The 18,955-nt window shown below is 41.7% G+C and overlaps 1 protein-coding gene and 1 long non-coding RNA gene across 5 annotated transcripts in view; one reads left to right on the forward strand and one right to left on the reverse strand.

The window, feature by feature from the left end:
- The window catches only part of LOC103744304, a 63,885-nt gene extending 47,820 nt beyond the window's left edge, over positions 1-16,065 (reverse strand). For 2 of the 3 annotated variants that reach the window (XR_003851565.1, XR_003851566.1), the window contains exon 1: positions 15,613-16,065. This is a non-coding gene — a long non-coding RNA (uncharacterized LOC103744304). Of the gene's footprint in view, positions 1-15,021; positions 15,301-15,612 lie in introns of those variants that run through there. The other variant, XR_607700.2, reaches the window with a different exon arrangement.
- Usp53 (ubiquitin specific peptidase 53) overlaps positions 15,426-18,955 on the forward strand; it is a 79,448-nt gene continuing 75,918 nt past the window's right edge. For both annotated transcript variants that reach the window (XM_029569837.1, XM_029569835.1), the window contains exon 1: positions 15,426-15,649. The gene's annotated coding sequence lies outside the window, so the exon portion shown is untranslated. The remainder of the gene's footprint in view (positions 15,650-18,955) is intronic.

Genomic DNA, 18,955 nt, shown 5'->3' on the forward strand with positions numbered 1-18,955 from the left:
CAAGAAAGGGACTGTGTTGGTCTGGGTGAGAAGGATCAGGAAGCAGTATTGGTCCCCCGGGTGTCTGGGGCCCCAAGACTAAGAATGGCGCAGGGCCCAAACTAGGAGTATATGGCGGGGGAGGGGGGGATGGAAGGGTGAATGTGGCTTAGGGAGTCCTGGCACAGAGAGCTGCGCTATAGACTTACCCCAAGAGGCCTGAGGATATTAGTGCAGGCTAGGAGCAGGTATTTCTTCTTTTGAGAGTTCTCTGTTCAGATCTATAGCCCATTTTTAAAAATTAGATCATTTGTTTTCTTGCTTCTTTGTTCTTTGTATATTCTGGATATTATTCTGCTGTCAGAGACACAGCTGCTGAAAATTTTCTCCCACCCTTTGGGATTCCTCTTCACTCAGTTGATGGTTTCCTTTACTGTACAGAAGCTTTTCAGTTTAATGAGGTTCCATTTGTTAATTGTTGACCCTAATTTCTGAGCAACTGAAGTCTGATTTAGAAAGTCCTTCCCTGCACATATATTTTATAGGGCACTGTCTATGTATTCTAACAGTTTTGGTGTTTCAAAGTTCACACTGAGGTCTTTGATCCATTTGGAGTTGACTCTTGTGCAGGGTAATAGATATGGGTCTAGTTTCATTCTTCTATAGGTAGAGATCTAGTTTTGGCTGCACCATTTGTTGCAGATGCTGTCTTTCCTCCAGTGTGTGTTCTTAGAACTTCTGTCAAATATAGGTGTTAAAACTTCATGCACTTATGTTTGGGTCTTCTATTTTGTTCCACTGATCTACATGTCTGTTTTTGTCCAATATCATGCTGTTTATATGATTATAGTTCTGTAATACAGTTTTAGATCTAGTGTGGTAATCCCCCCAACATTGCTTAAGATTGCTTTAGTTATCTGGGGTCTTTTGTGTTACATATGAATTTTAGGATTTGGGGGCAGGGCTTGGGCCCAAGGTGCTAAGACTGGTATGAAGAGGGCTTATTCCATATTTTGCAACATTTTGAAGCCCTTTTCAATAGTAACTTTGGCAGATGTTCAAGGAAATACTGCTAGAAAAGTCAGAATAAAAGATAAAATTAATGCCATTCCATATTTTTGAAATTGTATTTATCTGTTTATTTTTTGTTCATCACATGCATATATATGTGTGTGTGTGTGTGTGTGTGTGTGTGTGTGTGTGTCTGTGTGTGAACATGCCATGGTGCTTGTCTGAAGGTCAGAGGACAACTTGGGGGAACTGGTTCTTTCCTTCTAACATGTGAATCCTAAGTATTGAATTCAGGTCAGCAGGCTTGACAGCAAGTGCCCCTCATGACAGCAAGTGCCCCCACCTGCTGAGCCATCTTAGCAGTCACCTCATGACAGCAAGTGCCCCTCATGACAGCAAGTGCCCCTCATGACAGCAAGTGCCCCCACCTGCTGAACCATCTTAGCAGTCACCTCATGACTGACAGCAAGTGCCCCCACCTGCTGAGCCATCTTAGCAGTCACCTCATGACTGACAGCAAGTGCCCCTCATGACTGACAGCAAGTGCCCCCACCTGCTGAGTCATCTTAGCAGTCACCTCATTCCACATCTTAAAGCTGATGCCTGAATAATTAGTAGAGAAACTTGTATCACTAGCAAAATAAACATAAAAGAAGTGGGGGAGGGTGCCGCAATGTAGCAGGATGAAAGGAAACACCATCTAGAGCTTTTTAAAAAGCAACTTTTTAGGGCTGGAGAGATGGGTTAGTGGTTAAGCACAATGGCTGATCTTGCAGAGGACTGAGGTTTGGTTCCTAGCACCCACATGGTGGTTCATACTACCTGTAACTTAGTTCCAGGTGATCCGGGGCCTCCCTCTGGCCTCTGTTGGCACCAGGTGCACACACATAGTACACATACATCCATGCAGGCACACTCACACACATAAAGCAAATTTTAAAAAGCTATTCAGGTCATTTTATGGTCTCTGACACTTTTTCCTGATCCCTTTTGAAGTACCTTTGTTCTTTTAAAATTTTTTTTATTATTTTTATTTTATGTGTATGAATGTACTGCCTGCATGTACATGAGTGCACCTTTGTCGTGCAATGCCGTGGAGGTCAGAAGAGGGTTTCGGATTCCCCTGGAACTTGAGTTAAGGACGGTTCGTAGCTGCCATGTGGGTGGTGGGAATCGAACCTGGGTCCTCTGCAAGAGTAGTTGGTGCTCTTAACCACTGAGCCATCTCTCCAGCCCCCTTTGTTCTTTTATGTGTACACATTAGTTCAATGTGGATTGCCATGCAATTAGATTTACTACATTTTCTTTATCATGACTCATAAATAATACATAAAAGCAGCTGTATTAAAGGTGTCAGATTTAGAATGATAGGTGTAGGTGCTAATCTATCACAGATTGGTGGTATCATCTGAAACAATGTACTTCACTCTGTGAATCACTAGTTCTGCCAACTTTCGTCTCTATCAAAGCTCTTGTGTGTTAGAATAATAAAACAATTGACATAAACAACAAAAGAGAGGAAATACTTATTTTGCTCACAGTTTCTAAGGTGTCAGGCCTTAGTCCTTGACTTGATTCTGGGCTTATGATGAGGCAAAATATCATAGCTTCAGGAACGTGTGGCAAACAATGATGCACCCCATTTGTACAGGAAGCAGAGAAAGAAAGGGACAGTGGGCCAGGTATAACCTTCAGAAGCATGCTCCTAGTGTCCTACATCCTCCAGCTGCACCCTACACTCAAAGTTTCCACCACCTACCAAAATAGCACCCCACACTACTTTCCTCATTGCTCCTGCAAAATATTTAACAAAAGCAACTTAAGACAAGATGGGTTTGCTTTTGCTGTGCATCATGGCCTGGAAGACACAGCAGCAGGAGTTAACTAGGCAGTTAGTTACATGAAATGAGTCAGGAAGCAGAGAAAACTGAATACCTATGCCTAGCTTACTGTCTTTTTACTCAGTCCAGTAGTTACAGTGGGGCTTCTCACCTCAGTTAACCTAAGCTAGATAATCTCTCACACACAAGTCAAGAGGCTTATCTCCTAGGTGATGATTCTAGATCCTGTCAAATTGACAATCACACATACCCCGCCCCCCACCCCCTGCCAAGCTGCAGACCAAGCAATCAATACATGAGCTTGTGGGTGACATTCCATTTTCAAACCACAAGACATCGGTACTACATTAAAGAACACATTAAACTTTGGCAATAAAGAAAAATGATCACATTTTAAGATATGTGTGTGTGTGTGTGTGTGTGTGTGTGTGTGCATGAATTATGGTTAACGATTACAGTTATCAAAAGTATTAGACATACTATGTGTACAATTCCATACCCTGATTTTTACTTGTGTCCTCTTTTTAGCATAACAAAAGGATACTTTATATACAATAACAAGCAAAGATTATTCTGATGGTTAATATCATCAACTTGACAGGATATGGAATCACCTAGGAGACAAGCCTCTGGGCATGCCTGAGATGAATTTTTTTACACTGAAGACTTATCCTAAATATGAGCAGCACCACTCCATGGGCTGAGGTCCTAGGCTTTATGAAAAGGGAAAAGTGAGCTGAGTACCAGTGCTTACCTCTCTGTTTCCTGACTGTAGCTACAGTGTGACCAGCTGCCATACGCTCCTGTTACTATGCCTTCCTAGCCAAGATGGGCCCTATCCTCAAAATACAAGGAAAAAAACCCACTCCTACCCCCCTAAGTTGTTTTTATCAGTATTCTGTCACTGCAACGAGAAAAGTGACTAATACAGCTGCATTATTATTTTGCCGCACACAGCCATAACATAATGAAACACTACTGGTTTAATAGCCATTCGCTCAAGGTCACCGAACACTAGAATTAATGTTATCTTGCAATATTTTAGATCTCCTCACTTCTAGAACAGAAACAAGATTAGTTAAGAAACCAGTCCAATCTCCTATCATGGGTCTAAAATTGGGACTCTGGGACCCTGACTACTGGAGTATTCCTTCAACAGTCTTATGCTCTCCTGTCTGTAGTGAATCTAGCCATCAACAAAAGTACAATTCACATCTTCTGTTGACATACTGTGAATAGTTATATATTAATGAGTATTGAATAAAGTGTATATCAAATTTAGAACCATAGAGAAGAACGTAAAGTTTAGTGCTTGTAAAATGTGGGGCCAGAGAGGAAAGTCCATTTTTGCAATGCTAGAAATTTCAATTTTAGCAGTAAAATTAGTAACATGATGATACTGATTGCTATGGCTTGGGTGTGTCTTAAGTGTGTCTCCCAAATGCTATGGTCTGGGATTTTGCTTCCCAAGGTGTCAGTGTTAAGGTGGTAGAACCTTTAAGAGAGATGGCCAACTGGAAGGTGACTGGGTCATTGAGAGTACTTTCTTGAACAGGGATTAATAAGTTTTCATGGGGTACCAGTTAGTTCCAGAGAAGGCAGACTGATGAAAGAAACTCCATGGCTTCTGGTCATATGATCTCTCTTGCATCTGCCCCTCAATTATTGTACCATCAACCCACAAGGCCTCATGAGAGGATGAACAGAAGAGATGGCCTGAATTTTACTTTTAGTTTCCAATACTGTGAGATAAATAAACCTTTTTTTTTTCAGTAAAGTTGCTAACTGCAAAATTTTTGTTATAAAAATAGAAAATAGACAAATCACAAACCACAGTGATTTTTTTCTAAATGGATAGGAGTAAATTTCCATTCTGTATTATAAAAAAATAGAATAAACATTGTTTTAATCATTAAAAATTTGTTGATCCATGTCTTTCAAACCATTGTTATTTCCTGTAAAAAGGTCTAGAAATCAATTTGGTTGGCTATGATCACAGGTTTATAAATGAAATAGAATAGAATATCAGAATAAATCTTGTAGTCAAGGTATTATTCCATAAAATTCTTGACTCACTTTTAAATATGTTTGTGTGCAACGCGTCACAATGTAAAGTATTCTGCATACTCTTGGCTGGAGTTTAAAATGTTTGAAAGCAGTTTTTCTGTAAAGTGGTGTTTGAATTTTAGATGTCAAGATTATTTTTAGCAACTTAAATGGCTTCTATCACATTGTTCTAGTTACTTTTCTGTTGCTATGATTTGGACCAAAAGCAACTTGGGGAGCAAAGGGTTTATTTCAGCTTATGATTCCCAGGTCACAACCCATCACTGAGAGAGGTCAGGGAAGCAACTCAGGGTAGGAACATGGAGGTGGGAACTGAGGTAGAGACCATGGGGGAACACTGCTGAGTGGCTTGCTTCCCTGTCTTGCTCAGCTACCCTTCTTACACAGGTGTACCAGGCCCACCTGCCCAGGGATGGTACCACTCACAGTGGACTGGGCCTTCCTATATCAATTAGCAAATAAGAAAATGGCTCAGAGACATGGCCACAGGCCAATCCAATAGAGGAAATTCCTCAATTGAGGGTCCCTCTTTCCAAGTGACTTGAGTTTGTATCAAGTTGACAAAAACTAACCATCACAAACATTAAAATTATTCTAAATAATTTGACAAAGAGAATTATTAAAAAACAAAGGAATTTGATCCAGCACTGCTAAAAACAGTAATAGGAAATATTAGCAGAACAAAATCTATAGAAAGACATTTAAACAGAAAACTTTGATTTTTGAAATATTCAAAAAAGACTTTAATGTATGTACCAGAGATGCTTCCTGTCAAGAGTTAGAGCTGCCTCAGCACAGGTCAGGGTTAGCTTTAGGGCTTGTTTCACAAGCAAGAAGAGGAAGGCATGACAAGCATGAGCAGTCAAAAATCAGAGATAACTTTGGTACTCCAAGAAATTTCTGTCATTAGAGAGATTTATAATTCAGAATATTTTCCAACAATCTACAGAATATTTTCCAACAATCTTATTATTTTACTAAAAATTAAGTATTTTCCTTTTTCTTTTGGCTGTGAAGTGAATTTCAATGAGGAAGTTCAACTTGAAAACACTGGTGTCCTGGATATTTTTGTCATCGTTACAAAGAATTGTGCTCTCCAGGGCAACTTCCTTTGTGTTTGGTATTCAAGCCAATATGTTCTGGGCAAGACACAGTGTTGCTTTGTTATTGTATTTCTTAGGGAACTACTTGAAAAACAAGTCAGTCCAAGGTATGTGGGAGGCAGGGAGAGGTGTGTATGCATGTATCTATGTATGTTGTGTGTCTATGTGCTTGTATGTTGTCTGGTGTCGGGCATAGAGGCTGTGATATGGTTTTATAGGTTGCCAAGATGTACAAAATGTTTGTCATGTTTCTGGACATCACATTTGTTTTTAATAATCAGAATACTACCATGGATATCATGATTCAGAAATAGAAAATATTTACCTTTGAAAGGTACTTGACCCCTGTCTTATGTTCTTGTCTTTCAGAGGATTGCAAAGGTGCCAAGTATGTTTATCACCATCAATTGGATACAGACATTTTGCTTCACTTTAAGAAACAAAAGAGAGCCTGACAGGGTGGTACATGTCTTTAATCCCAGGACTCAAGAGGCTGAGGCAGGCAGATCTATGTGATATTAAGGTCACCCTGGTCTACATAACAAGTTCCAGGAAGGGAGAGAGGGAGAGAGAAAGGCAGGGAATGAGGGAGGGAGGGAGGGAGGAAGGAAGAGGACAGGAACTACATTTTTGTTTGTTTTTAGTCTTTTTGAGACAGGGTCTTCCTATAGCCGCAGCTGGCCTGGAACTCACTATGTAGACCAGGCTGGCCTAGATCTCACTGAGATCTACCCGCCTCTGCCTCCCAAGAGCTGGGATTAAAGACCTGTGCCGCCACACCCGGCTTAGTGAACTACATCTTATGAGATCAGAATATTTCAGGGAACATGGATCATTCAGGTAAGTTCCAAGTGTTCAGTCCTGGTTTACTCAGTGTCTAGCATGAGCTTGGGTAATATTTTATTCCCTAGGCTTACGCTTTCTCATCCTCACAGTGAGTGATGTTAACAAGTTCATCTCTGAAGTCCTGCATTTACTTCCCATACACTCAGACTTCACTTCTAGATCTCTCAGCACAGTGCGTACTGTCCACTTCTTTCAACTTCCTTTACTGTATTATCATGGCTATAAACAGTCATCATACTTAAGTGAGACTTCCTTTCATTTGTTCAAAATAGTCATCATATGTTTACTGAGTAGCTCCTATGTGCTAAACACTGCTGGGTACATGAATAATACCTAAACATGAATAATAGCTAAACTTTAGGGTCATTGAAAAAGCTTAATCATCTGCAAAAAGCATTTTTTCCCTGACACTTATTTATGGAATAAACAACAGCTGTAATAAGGAGGACTCTGTACTTTAAAATTGCTAGTATTTACAACCACGCAGTTCAACCCTTTAATTTGTGAATCAAGAGAGGTCAACAGAGGTAGCCTGACCTACCCACAGTAACACAGCTACATTTGAGAACAGTAAACACCCAACACTCTTTTTATCATATTAGGTGCTTCTGGGCACAAGCATTCCATTATCTGTTTCTTCCTCTCAAATTATAAAACATTGTCTAAAGCTTTTTACAAAACCATGCAGATAACTGCCCACAAGTGCCTGGCGGCCTACTAATCCTGTAAACAGCAATCCAGGTTACAGGTTAACTGGGATGCCCTTCTACACAGAGTAGGAATGTGAATCTTAGAGACGTTAGTAATGGCTTAAAATCAGACAAGTAGTGGTAAAGTCAGGGTTTGAATTTAGGTCTGTCTGCAAACAAAGCTATGCTTTCTACCTCATTTTAAAGTTGCCGTTGGGAGTTAATTTAGGCAACACATGGAACAGTATGTCAGGAGTTCAGCCTTCTTCACATTTTCCTCCACAACACAGTGAACGAAAGAAGAGACCACCAATTTTGACAAAATCTAGGAAGAAGCTGGGTGTGGGGATGCATACCTGCAGCCCCAGTGTTTAGGGGGTGGACACAGGAGGATAAGGAGTTCAAGCCCATCCTCAGCTACATAGTGTGGAAGCCAGTCTAGGCTACATGTATTCCTGTCACAAGAAAACAAAACACAAAAGAAAACTCAAATAAGTATATTTCTTTAAGAGTTAAAGGGATTACACTTCCCAGACATTAGGCTTAAGTCCATATAAAATGTTATTTAGACAATTATTTCTTATTGATGATTTTGTTTCTAAGCACAAAGTGCTGTTCAGATGCAAGACTTCAAATCTTGGTCTGCAGTAATGTAGTGCCCACCTGCAGCTAAGGGAGACAACCTGCTATTGTTCTAAAATGATGGATAAATTTGTTTTCTCCCCTTATCTAGAAGCCTTTGAAAGGGAACTGACACCGATTCTAGCCACTCCAACAGCTGTCAAAGTGCCTGAAAACAAATCCTGAGGCCATCACTCTCGAGTCCAGCCATGGAAGACAAAAGAAAAATGAGAAGGAACCCAACAGAGGGATGCTTTTGGAAGCTCTCATCAAGAAATTCAAATGGACTCTGATATGAACATTTGAAATTTGCCCAGTTCTGACTTTTTTCTGGGTCCCTGTCTAGAACTTATAATGTTGACTACTCTTGCCTTTACTTCTCCTTCACATCTCCTATTCACCACTCAAGGACTTTCTTTTACCCATAGAGATAAGAGTTATGCAATTTGGTAGTCTTTTAGATAGACCCACTGAAGGGGATCCCCATCTGCCTCACCCTGCATCCCTGTTCAGCATGGAAGAAGCCAGAGCATGTCCCGATTCCCTACTGGCAATTTGGGTAACCTTTTCAGAGGACGGTGTGATAGGAATAGGAGGTAGGAATTGGCCAGGCAGTTAGGGTAAAAACGCCCCAAAGAACAGTAGCCAGTTTCTTGGCTAAAACTCACAATGTCCTTGGGCCTCTTTGCAACCTACTCTGTTCCAAAGGCCAAAAATGTTGAAAATATTTGGGAGCTTTTATCTAATCCTTCAAAGATTTCAGGGTTATCTTTCCAGAGGGGAGGAATTCAGAGTAGCAAAAAGGCCCATTTCAAAAAAAAAAAAAAAAAAAAAAAAAGAGTTCATGAAGTTGTCAGGAAAAAGTGATGTGGCGATAAGGGAGGAGTTGGGGTGGGGGGAAATTGGCGTGGATTTTATCAAAACACCTTATATGCATGTACAAAATTCTTGATAAATTTTTTATTGAAAAAAAATCTTAAAATTTTTTTTTATTTATTTTTATCCTCTGTGTGTTTGCACCATGTGTATGCAATGCCCCTGGAGACCAGAAGAGGGCATACTACCTCCTGAAACCGGAGTCTTGGATGTTAGCTATCATGTGGGTTCTGGGAACTGAACTTAGGTCCTCTGCAAGAGCACCCAGTGCTCGTGACCCCATCCCTCCAGTCCCTAAAAAATATTTTAAGGCAATTTTATTTGCACTGTCCAGATTAAAAACAGTTGTGTGAAACGTGGAGGAAATACTACCTCCAAACAGCAACCAAGCTAGCTGCACAAACCTGGTTTCATTTTGGGGGTGGCTGTTTGTTCAGAAGTCAACAGCAAAAGTACATCATGAATTCAGTCATGTGAGTGGCATGTGAAACCAACACTTCCTGGGGACATGTTGTAAGGCCATTACCAGTAAACAGAGATGAGCGCCTCCTGATGCTGGAGCCTTCTTACACGGAGACCCACGTGGGAAAAAAGCATTTTCGATAGAGAGAAAAATCCTTTCCTACTTAAATATCTCATTCACTTTCGGTTTTTGATCAGAGCCAAACTGGAGTTTAAGATACCATCAAAGGCATACCTTCTGCTTTTACTGTAATTTCCTATGGCTCTGTTTCTTTTTCCTTTGTTTACATTTGATCGTTCCTTTATATTTTATGCTAGAATTAATGTAAAGTATGTTGTCATGAGGCAAAGTATAATAAATGAACAAATGAATTCATTCACTAGAGCCTCAAAACTGAGAGAACAGATTATTTTTATCTTGAGACACAAAAGGTGTTTTCAATATTAAGTAGTGTCTTAAGGGATGTTGAAGATGAATCTCCATCGCTGCAAAGGACAGGAATAAAAGCAGCTGATGCAAATTACCAGAAAGTGAATTTCAAGTCATTAAGAGAAGTACCTTAACAGTTAGAAGTCATATAAAAGAAAAAATGCCCCCACCAATCAGAAGGAGACAGAGGAGATGATCCTTAAATGAATCAGAGTCTGGACCACATGAAATCTTAGCCTGCATAGTGCAGGAAGACAGACAACGTATGGGTTCTTATAGCATCACATCAACATTGATGACACAGTATTGTCAATCAAAACAGCAGTACTAATGGTCATAATAATATAGTGTGGGGCTGTACAGTTGTTTTTATCTCGGGCCTTTATCAAGATATCATATATAAGTATTATTTCTCATTCCAGTTTTACAGATAAGAAAATTAGAATGTTTCAAACTAAAATAACATAAGAGTATGAAACTGGCTAAATTAGCAGTTGGTCAGCAAAAGCTGAGGAAGCCACAAGTTAACTCACTTGGTAGCTTACCAGTGAATGTTATTCTTGGTGTAGCAGAGGCTTAGAAAAAGTAGGATGTGGAGACAGTAATGCTTCAACCAAGGAAGTCTGTGTAAGATGTCATGGATATTGAATTTGACCTTCTCGTATTTAACAAAATGTCCTGCTTCAGAGAGTGGAGTGGGATAGTCAACTCCTGACTTCTTGGGGATGACGGTGGCAGCTCCTCAGGGGCTCTCTTTGTCATGCTTTTCTTCTACACCAGTGACTCCAAATATTAAGGTGTATTGCCACAGCAGCATATCTTCACTGCTGTGCAATCAGGGGAAAAGGCCCCTTTCTTGCAAACTCCTCTTTGAAAAGGGCTGGAAAGGAGGCAGAACTACCCCCGCATTAATTGTTGAATTAAGAAAAGCCTAAAACATCCCACCTAGGGTTATGTCTGCACTGAGGTTACTGGGTACACCTATGTGGCTAAAAGCAGGAAGAGACAAAGGAACGCACGTCCACAATAGACATTCTCTCAGTTCAGAGATGACAGGTATATGTGTGTGCGTGGGTATTTATCAAACACTTCAAAATATATTTTATAGTTTTATAAATAATTACATAAAAATATTTTTATAATATACCTTCACAGTTGATTCTTACACACTGAGAAAGGCAGTAAATAAATAAGCTTAGGTTGCTATACACAATATAAGGCAAATGATGGGGACACTGTAATAGGGATAAGCAGGGCATTCTAGGTGCAGATGGCTCTTAAAGAAGGTCAAGTTACAACTTGGGTAGAGAAAATGAAAAGCAATCAACCACCTAGAGAGGCAGAGGAAGTGTGTTCTAGGTCAGGGTTTCTTATCTTTGTCCTTACGGTCCCTGAAGTTGATGACTCTTCCTAACAGGAGGCGGTCTTGACCAAGGATAGCACCCTCACCTCTGGCGATCACAGCCAAAACTGCTTCCAGCCACTGCCAAATGTCCCACAGGAGGGAAAAATCACCCTCAGGTGAAAAGCACTCTCCTACACAGGAATTAAAGAATGAAGAAAGCGAAGGACTGACTAGTGCGAGATGCCGTTAGGGATGAGAAGCGGATCATAAAGGGGTCTGTAGACCCTGGCAAGAATTTTGCATTTTATTCTACATAAATGGTAAGTCACTGAACAACTTTAAGTTGGGAAGTAACATGAATACCCTATAAACAGACTACTTTGACTTCTTATGTGAGAAATGGATCTAAAACTATGGCACTAAATGAGCCCTTAGGATCATGCACTAAAGGCATATCATCCTTTAATGTAGACTGAGGAAGGGTGGCAGCTCAGCAGGTTGTTGTACTTGCCACCACACCTGGTGACCTGAGTTCAATTACTGGGACCCACATGGTACAAGGAGAGAGAGAATTCACTCCCAAAAATTGGTCTTTGACCTCCCCATGCACATTGTGGCATGCGTGTACCCATACATATCAAACAAAGAAATAAATGCAGTATTTTAGCCTTAGCCTTTAATGGCTGAACTATCTCTTCAGCCCAGATGTAATTTTTCAAAAAGCCCTTGAAAGTGGACTTGAGAAGGAGAAACTGATGACATGGGAGGAAGCTAAGGACAAGGCCATGAAATCTGAGACGTGTGCGAAACAAGAAATGGTTGTAACTAGATTTTTCTGGGAGGCTCATCCCTGAGTCATAGTTTGAAGATTTCTTGCTTAGCTTGGTATCTTACTCTACGCTTAATCATTCCATTCACGAACTTACAAAGGCTTCCCATTCCATCAACCCTCCACTAGCCTCATTTTGTTTCTAAAACTTTGCTGTCTTAACAGGCACACCTTTCCTTATGCCTGCTTATTATGAATCTTTGAAGTTCATAATTAACTATCCACAAAAGCTCTGACAATTTTGGCCCAAACTGATGTCTTTATTCTCAGAAACAAAAATCAAACGTTTTTATTCCATCCACTAAACATATTTTGTTAAATACTGATGCCAGGAACTCAGCTATACCCTAGAGCTAAATGAAAAAATACAGTTGTGGCTCTCTAGAGCTTAGTTAGTAAGCAATTACTCATCGGTCCTCCTCATGAATGCTCGTAGGGAAAAAAAGATTTTTGTCTAGTATCTAATTCTGAGTCAGTCTTTCAGCTGTTATTTCTCTAGGCCACATTTTACTCAACCCCACCCTGCTCAGTCATGGTTTACTACACCAACAGCCATTACCTCCTGAAACTACCAGATCCCAGATCCTCAGGACAGACTGCTGCTGCTCCTACCAGACATCGGAGGTAGGATCTAGCCACAGGGTAGCTAGCACATTGCCCAAAACCCGAGTTATAAACAATCCAGAGTAACAGAGATGTGCTGGTGCTATGAAATTGGGCGGACCCTCAACTCAATGACCTAGGGTCTTCTCTGGCACTCCAAGGCTACCCCTTCTGATTCCTTTGCCTGAGTGAGGCAGAGATTGTTCTTCATAATTTAGGTCCACCCAGTCAGATACTGTTTGAACCTAACCCACACACATACTTCTCAAGGACTGATAATTCAACAAGGCAATATGTCTATACTCCACATGGTGACCTTCCCAACCCCTAACTTGCTAGGCAGCGGTCAAGTTGCTGGTCTTCTGTGTTTGCTTTAGACTCTGCTCTCCAGTCCTAAATCTGCTACAGAGCTCCTTTAAAGGTCAGTGCTTCGGTGCACTGAAAACGTATAGAAAATCTGAAACTATATGATGAAAAAGGTGTGTCGTCAGATTTAGTCCAATTCTTAAGCAGCGCAGATGTCCATACATTGTATAATCTCTTAATTAGCAAGACAGGTAGAAGAATGCCTGTTTCCCACAGTTAGCGTTATTTAGATTGTATTTCTCAAGGCTGAATGTGGCAGTTGGTCTGTCAGTTAGTAATACTTACAGATATCATTTTTAAATAATTAGAAAACTAGTAACTGCTATAATAGAAAAATGTCCGAAAAGGGTCAATAAAGGACAAATTTGTCTCAGGAAGCTATGAAGAGCTATGGAGGGAAGTGTTCAGTGAGACTGAGATAGGAAAGTGCTTGGTAGGATGACAGAACAGCAGGGGTTTAGGAGAGCTGGCTGGGCGATGGGGAAATGCAGATGAGGTGAACCATCTGGGCCAAGATCACCAAAGGGAATAAAACTCATAGTGGGGGGAGGGTCAGAAAACCTAATAGAGGCTGGAGTGGGACAAGAGTCAGAAAATGATCACTTCAAGGACTAAGAGTGGAGACTGAAAACAGTGGGTGTGACAGACACTTAGGGAGGTTGAGTCCATACAACTTGTATCAAGATAGATGGAATGAAGGAAGCAGAAGAGGAGTGTTCCTGAATTTCTGACTTGGCAGTGGGGTGCCATAATTTGAAGTATAGAATGGAAATGGCCAGGGTACAGGTGAATGGGGAGAAACATGCTATCAGGTTATAGCGGTACAGATGCCCACACCTATCTGGGGACATACTTAAGGCATCTGTGTGAAAACCAAATGGATACTTTTAGTTAAAAAGATTTGGCATGAAGTTATCCATCTGGGAATCTAATCTTTTTTTTTTTCAATATTCCATTTTTATTATTTTTACTCTATTTTACCTGTATGAATGCATGTACTTGCATGCACCCAAGTCGTGCAATGCCTGTGGAAGTCAGAAAGGTGGCTTTGGATTCCCTGGAACTGGATTTACAGTTGTTAGCTGCCATGTGGGTGCAGGGATTTGAATCTGGGTCATCTGCAAGAGCAGCCAGTGCTCTTAACCACTGAGCCATCTCTCCATCCCCCAAGAATCTCATCTTTTGTATACAATAGCTGATAGGTTAGGGCTGTGATGGGAAAGAGAGACATAAGGAATAATATTAAACAACAATGGAGCCACAGAGGGGCCACAGAGGAAGAAGTTGCAACGACAAGAGGAAATGGCATGGTGCTCATGAAATTCAGGGACTTGGGTTATGCCTCCTCTCTACTCTGAAAAGAATTTTTAATGTTGAGGACAAGATCCACAGCTTAGTTTCATGTTGTTTCCCCTACAGCGCCTAACTCACTAGAGGGAATGTGGTAAACAACTCAGTAAACTCAGTGATTCTGTCTTAAGTGCTATTTCTTACTTCTCATTTCTTCAGGTAAACTTGATTCACGTACTGAGTTCACCTAGGTCTATTACCACTGTGCTACTCACAGCGTCTTTGGAGGCTTCTACTGAAACCTGATTTATCTACTTTTGTTTGTTTTTTGACACGGTCTCCCCATAGCTCCAGCTGGCCTGGAACTCGGCAGACCAGGCTGGCCTTGATCTTAGACATCCCCCTGCCTCTGCCTCCGGAGCACTGGGATCAAAGGCGTGCGCCACCACGCCATACCTACTTTTGAGAGAGCTTGATGGCCATGATGGTGGGTTTTCTTCCCCCCTTTTACTCGTATTTCTAGGAAACATTTTTGAACAAAGGTTAGCCTTATTCGTACTAGCTGTCAACTAGAAACCTGTTCCAGTCACCGAGACGAGACTGCCAAGTTCTCTGGCAACTATTAACCAGTCAGCATGCTTATTAAAGCTTTCATTTTATTACCCGTCACGAAGCCACCAGCCAGGGAGAACGCATTCATGCCAGGGGAGCCATTTAACTGCCACCAGAGCGTAACGCCTCCGGGCTCCGTGAGCCCCGGGCGCCCCGCAGACACCCGCCCGGGCCACTGCGGGGTCGGTCCGCAGCCAGCCCGCACGTCCCCCGCAGTCACCGGGCAGACGGCGCCCAGACGCGGCAGCTCCTCCTCCCGCCACCCGTCCCCGAGAAGCCCCCGCGCGCCACCCGACCGGAGAGAACAGCCCGCGTCCTGCTCTCGCGGGATCTCGCGTCCCACTGGCCCCGCGGGAATAGCGCTCCAAAACCGGGAATTCACGTGAGGGGCGGGAGAGCGAGGGGCGGGGCCACACGGGGGCGGGGCCACGCGGGGCGGCGTGCGGGAGGGCGGGGCTCCGGAGACCTGTTGATCGCAGGTGTCGCCGCCCGACCGGCCCCTGGGCACCGGCGGTGCGCGCATGCTCCGCGCGGGCCGGGCTGGGCGGCTGACGGCCGCCTCTGCCCCAGTCTCCGCGCGGGTCGGAGGCCGCGGGGTGAGGCTGAGCGGGTCGGCGCAGTCGGAGGCAGGTGTCTTCCTACCTGTGTCGCAGGCGCCCGCGCTGGGAGCCGGACTGGGGTGAGTCTTGGGAAGCGGCTGCTGGGAGATGTCCGGGACCCGCCGACCACCGTGCACCGGGCGGGATGCGGCCGACTCCCGACAGAGCAGCCGCGCCCGGAGCCTGCAGGGAGGGCTGCGGGCGTCTGCCCCTCGCCCACCGCGCGGAGCCTTGTCTCGGGGTCCGGGATGGGAACTTCTCCCCTAAGAGAGCAGAATGGATTGGATCCTGAGAGTCCAGTCTGACAATCTGCTGGCTTCTCCGGCTTGTACAGATGCACAAAGTTAATGTTTAGCTTCTAAACGTCCGTGCACGGTAACTACAATTACCAGCTACTTGGAAGCAGGAAGTGCGAGCACAGGTGTACCTGGGAGGGTTTCTAGAAGCCTGCAGGGCGAGCGGGTGTGGAGATTTTGTTGCCCGCCGCGAGGTTGGCTTTATGCAGATCCCGACGAATGCTTGCAAAACCTCTGCACGCCCTGTTAGCAGTTTTCTAAATGTTTCCATATCTGGAAATATGTTCCCCCCCCTCAAGGATTTTTTCAAGGCTACTTTTGAGGGACATATGAATGAACTTAGGAAGTTCTTTGTGATTAGCATTGTTGTACTTGGGTCTTTAAGAAAAGGCATGCTGATTTTCACGGTTTAAAAGGTGTAGCAAGTGCTGACACCGAATTCTGATAGAAAGGAGCTCCTTGTTACGCTGATAACGTGTTGGTTTTATTTTCTGTTCAATTTTGTGATGATGGTCGAGGCTAAAATCTTGCATCCTGTTAAAGAGGAAAAGAAAATAATGAAAATATAGTCCGCAAAAGCAATGTGATTTATTTGCTCTTGTCATAAGAATTCTAAATATACTTACTGTGGGTAGGAGGAATAGCATGAAAAACAGGGTTTTTGTTTTATATTTTAGAAGCTTTTAAAATAAGCTCCTTTGGACAGTTTGTCTAGGTTCATGATTACTGGCTAAACTATGAAAGTGGTTTATTTGAATTTCATAAATCAAACTAACTGGCACTTCTGTATTTTTCCCTAAGGTGTAAAAAAACAAGACACCCAAAACAAGCCTTTCCTTTATGTGTACTTTTTTTTTTTTAATTTCTAAAATTGTAGGTTCTATACAACTCATGGTGCTTGACATTAGTTCATTAATACTTTCTCTAAAAGATGTAGAGAGTAATTTTTAAAAAATAAAAATTTGCTTTTTTAGTGGTAAGTCACACTTTCTACTCACTTTTTCCTTAAAATCACAATATTATGATTTTGGTATGTACTGCGATTCAAGTTTTTTTTTAAATATTGTTTAGTGTCACAATGTTTATTTAATTGTGTGGTGCCAAGAAATACAGTTTTGGTATCATATGGCTTGGAAGTTTAATAGGAGAAACCTAAAAAATGAAAAATTTAATTTATTTTTAAGGTGATACACACTTTTAGAACCAAAGTCAGATTGACTTTCATTTATGGAACTTTTTGAAACTCCATAGTATTAGAAAGAATGGATGTTGTTTAACTCCACAGCATTCTGAAAATACATGTAATCTCTATACAGTAGTAGTTCAAAGAAAGTGCAAAGAAAGTGCAAAGAAGTTGAGTTACTAAAATACTTAGCAGACATGTTGTTTCACAGGTTTAACTATAAGGTATCTCCTAATTACAGACCCTATCGACAGTCTGCAGAAAGCTAGGTAGCTTATACCCTGAGTCTGGAAACAGTCTGAACACTGTGTGCTGAGGGGTTCACTTCTTCATGGGTTCTGATGTTTTAAGCAAGGAAATGTGCTGATTTATGTCATCTTGGGGGGGGCTGGGTAGAAATTAGTGATGATAGAAATGTAGCACTGGTATACTATTTTGTGTTTAAATGATTTTTAAAAATGTAGTTTGTCATGTATGCATGTAATAGGGACAAGAAATAGATGCAACTTACAAGTTTTTGAAACTTTAAAATAACTTTTAATACCGAAACCTTGGCAAGTTATTATGAGTTTTTAAAAAAATAATAGAAATACTCCATATACATATACATTGATAGAATATTTAGTTAAAAAATATTTGTACTATGGTTTTCCAAGTTAATTCATATTCTCTAATGGCCTATGATTGAAACTGAGGTGTTTGAGACAGTTTCTTAGAATTTTGTTATTTATTTATTCATTCACTGATTGTGTAGCCTAGGCTGATCTCAAATTTTCAGTCCTCCTTCATTCAGCCTTCCAAGTTTTGAGATTACAGGTGTGTACCACCATGTATGGCTTAGAACAGATTTTAATGTAATGGGTTTTCTAGTGCCTTGTAGCTAGTGTGCGTGTATATGTCTTTTTCGTTTTAAAAAATCCTGTCGGGACTAGAGAGTTGGCTCAGCAGTTAAGAGCACTGGCTGTTCTTGCAGGGGAGCTGGGTTCAATTCCCAGCACCCATATGGTGGCTAGCAACTGTCCATAACTCTAGTTCCAAGGGATCTGACACCCTCTTCTGACCTCTGGAAATTGCATGACATGGGTACACTTAACATACATGCAGGCAATGCACTCATACATACAAAATAAAAATAATAATAACAAAAATCTTATCAGACAAGACTTTTTTACTAGGCTATTAGAAGTATCTGTCAGACTCCAAAAGAATGGCTTCATGTATTCAGATTTGTAATCTGGAAAATAAAATATGCAACACAAATCTTCACTATCCTAGCTCTGTGTGTGTGGTGTGGTTTTTGGTGCTGGGGAATGAACCTAGGGTCTTCCTTACCCATGCTAGGCCACTGTTCTGACCACAGGGTTACAGCCCCAATCCTATCTTAGTTTAATGAATAAAATCAGTTATTTGAGGTATCATAGCATCTTTTTAATAGTATGAAGATTTATCACTGGGACTGGAGAGATATCTCAGTAGTTAAAAGCACTGGCTGCTCTTGCAGAGGACCTGGGTTTGGTGCCCAGCACCCACATGGTGGCTAACAGCTTCCTAATTCCAATTCCAGGGATCCAACACTCTCTTCTGACCTCTGTGGGCATTGCGTGCATGAGTGCACTTACATACATGCAGGCAGAATACTCATACGTATAAAATAAAAATTTCATCTCATTGAATGGAAAAAAAAAAAAGGTAGGGATAGTTTTAAGAAATGTCTTGTTTTAGATGGCTCAGCAGTTAAGAGCACTGACTGCTCTTGCAGAGGATGTGGGTTCAATTCCCAGCACCCACATGATAGCTACGAACCATCCTTAACTCCAGTTCCAGGGGAATCCAAAGCCCTCTTCTGACCTCTGCAGCATTGCATGACACGGGTGCACTCACACACATGCAGGCAATACACTCATACA

This window comes from Nannospalax galili, unplaced genomic scaffold (assembly GCF_000622305.1).
Source record: "Nannospalax galili isolate Female #2095 unplaced genomic scaffold, S.galili_v1.0 scaffold142, whole genome shotgun sequence".
NCBI lineage: Eukaryota > Metazoa > Chordata > Mammalia > Rodentia > Spalacidae > Nannospalax > Nannospalax galili.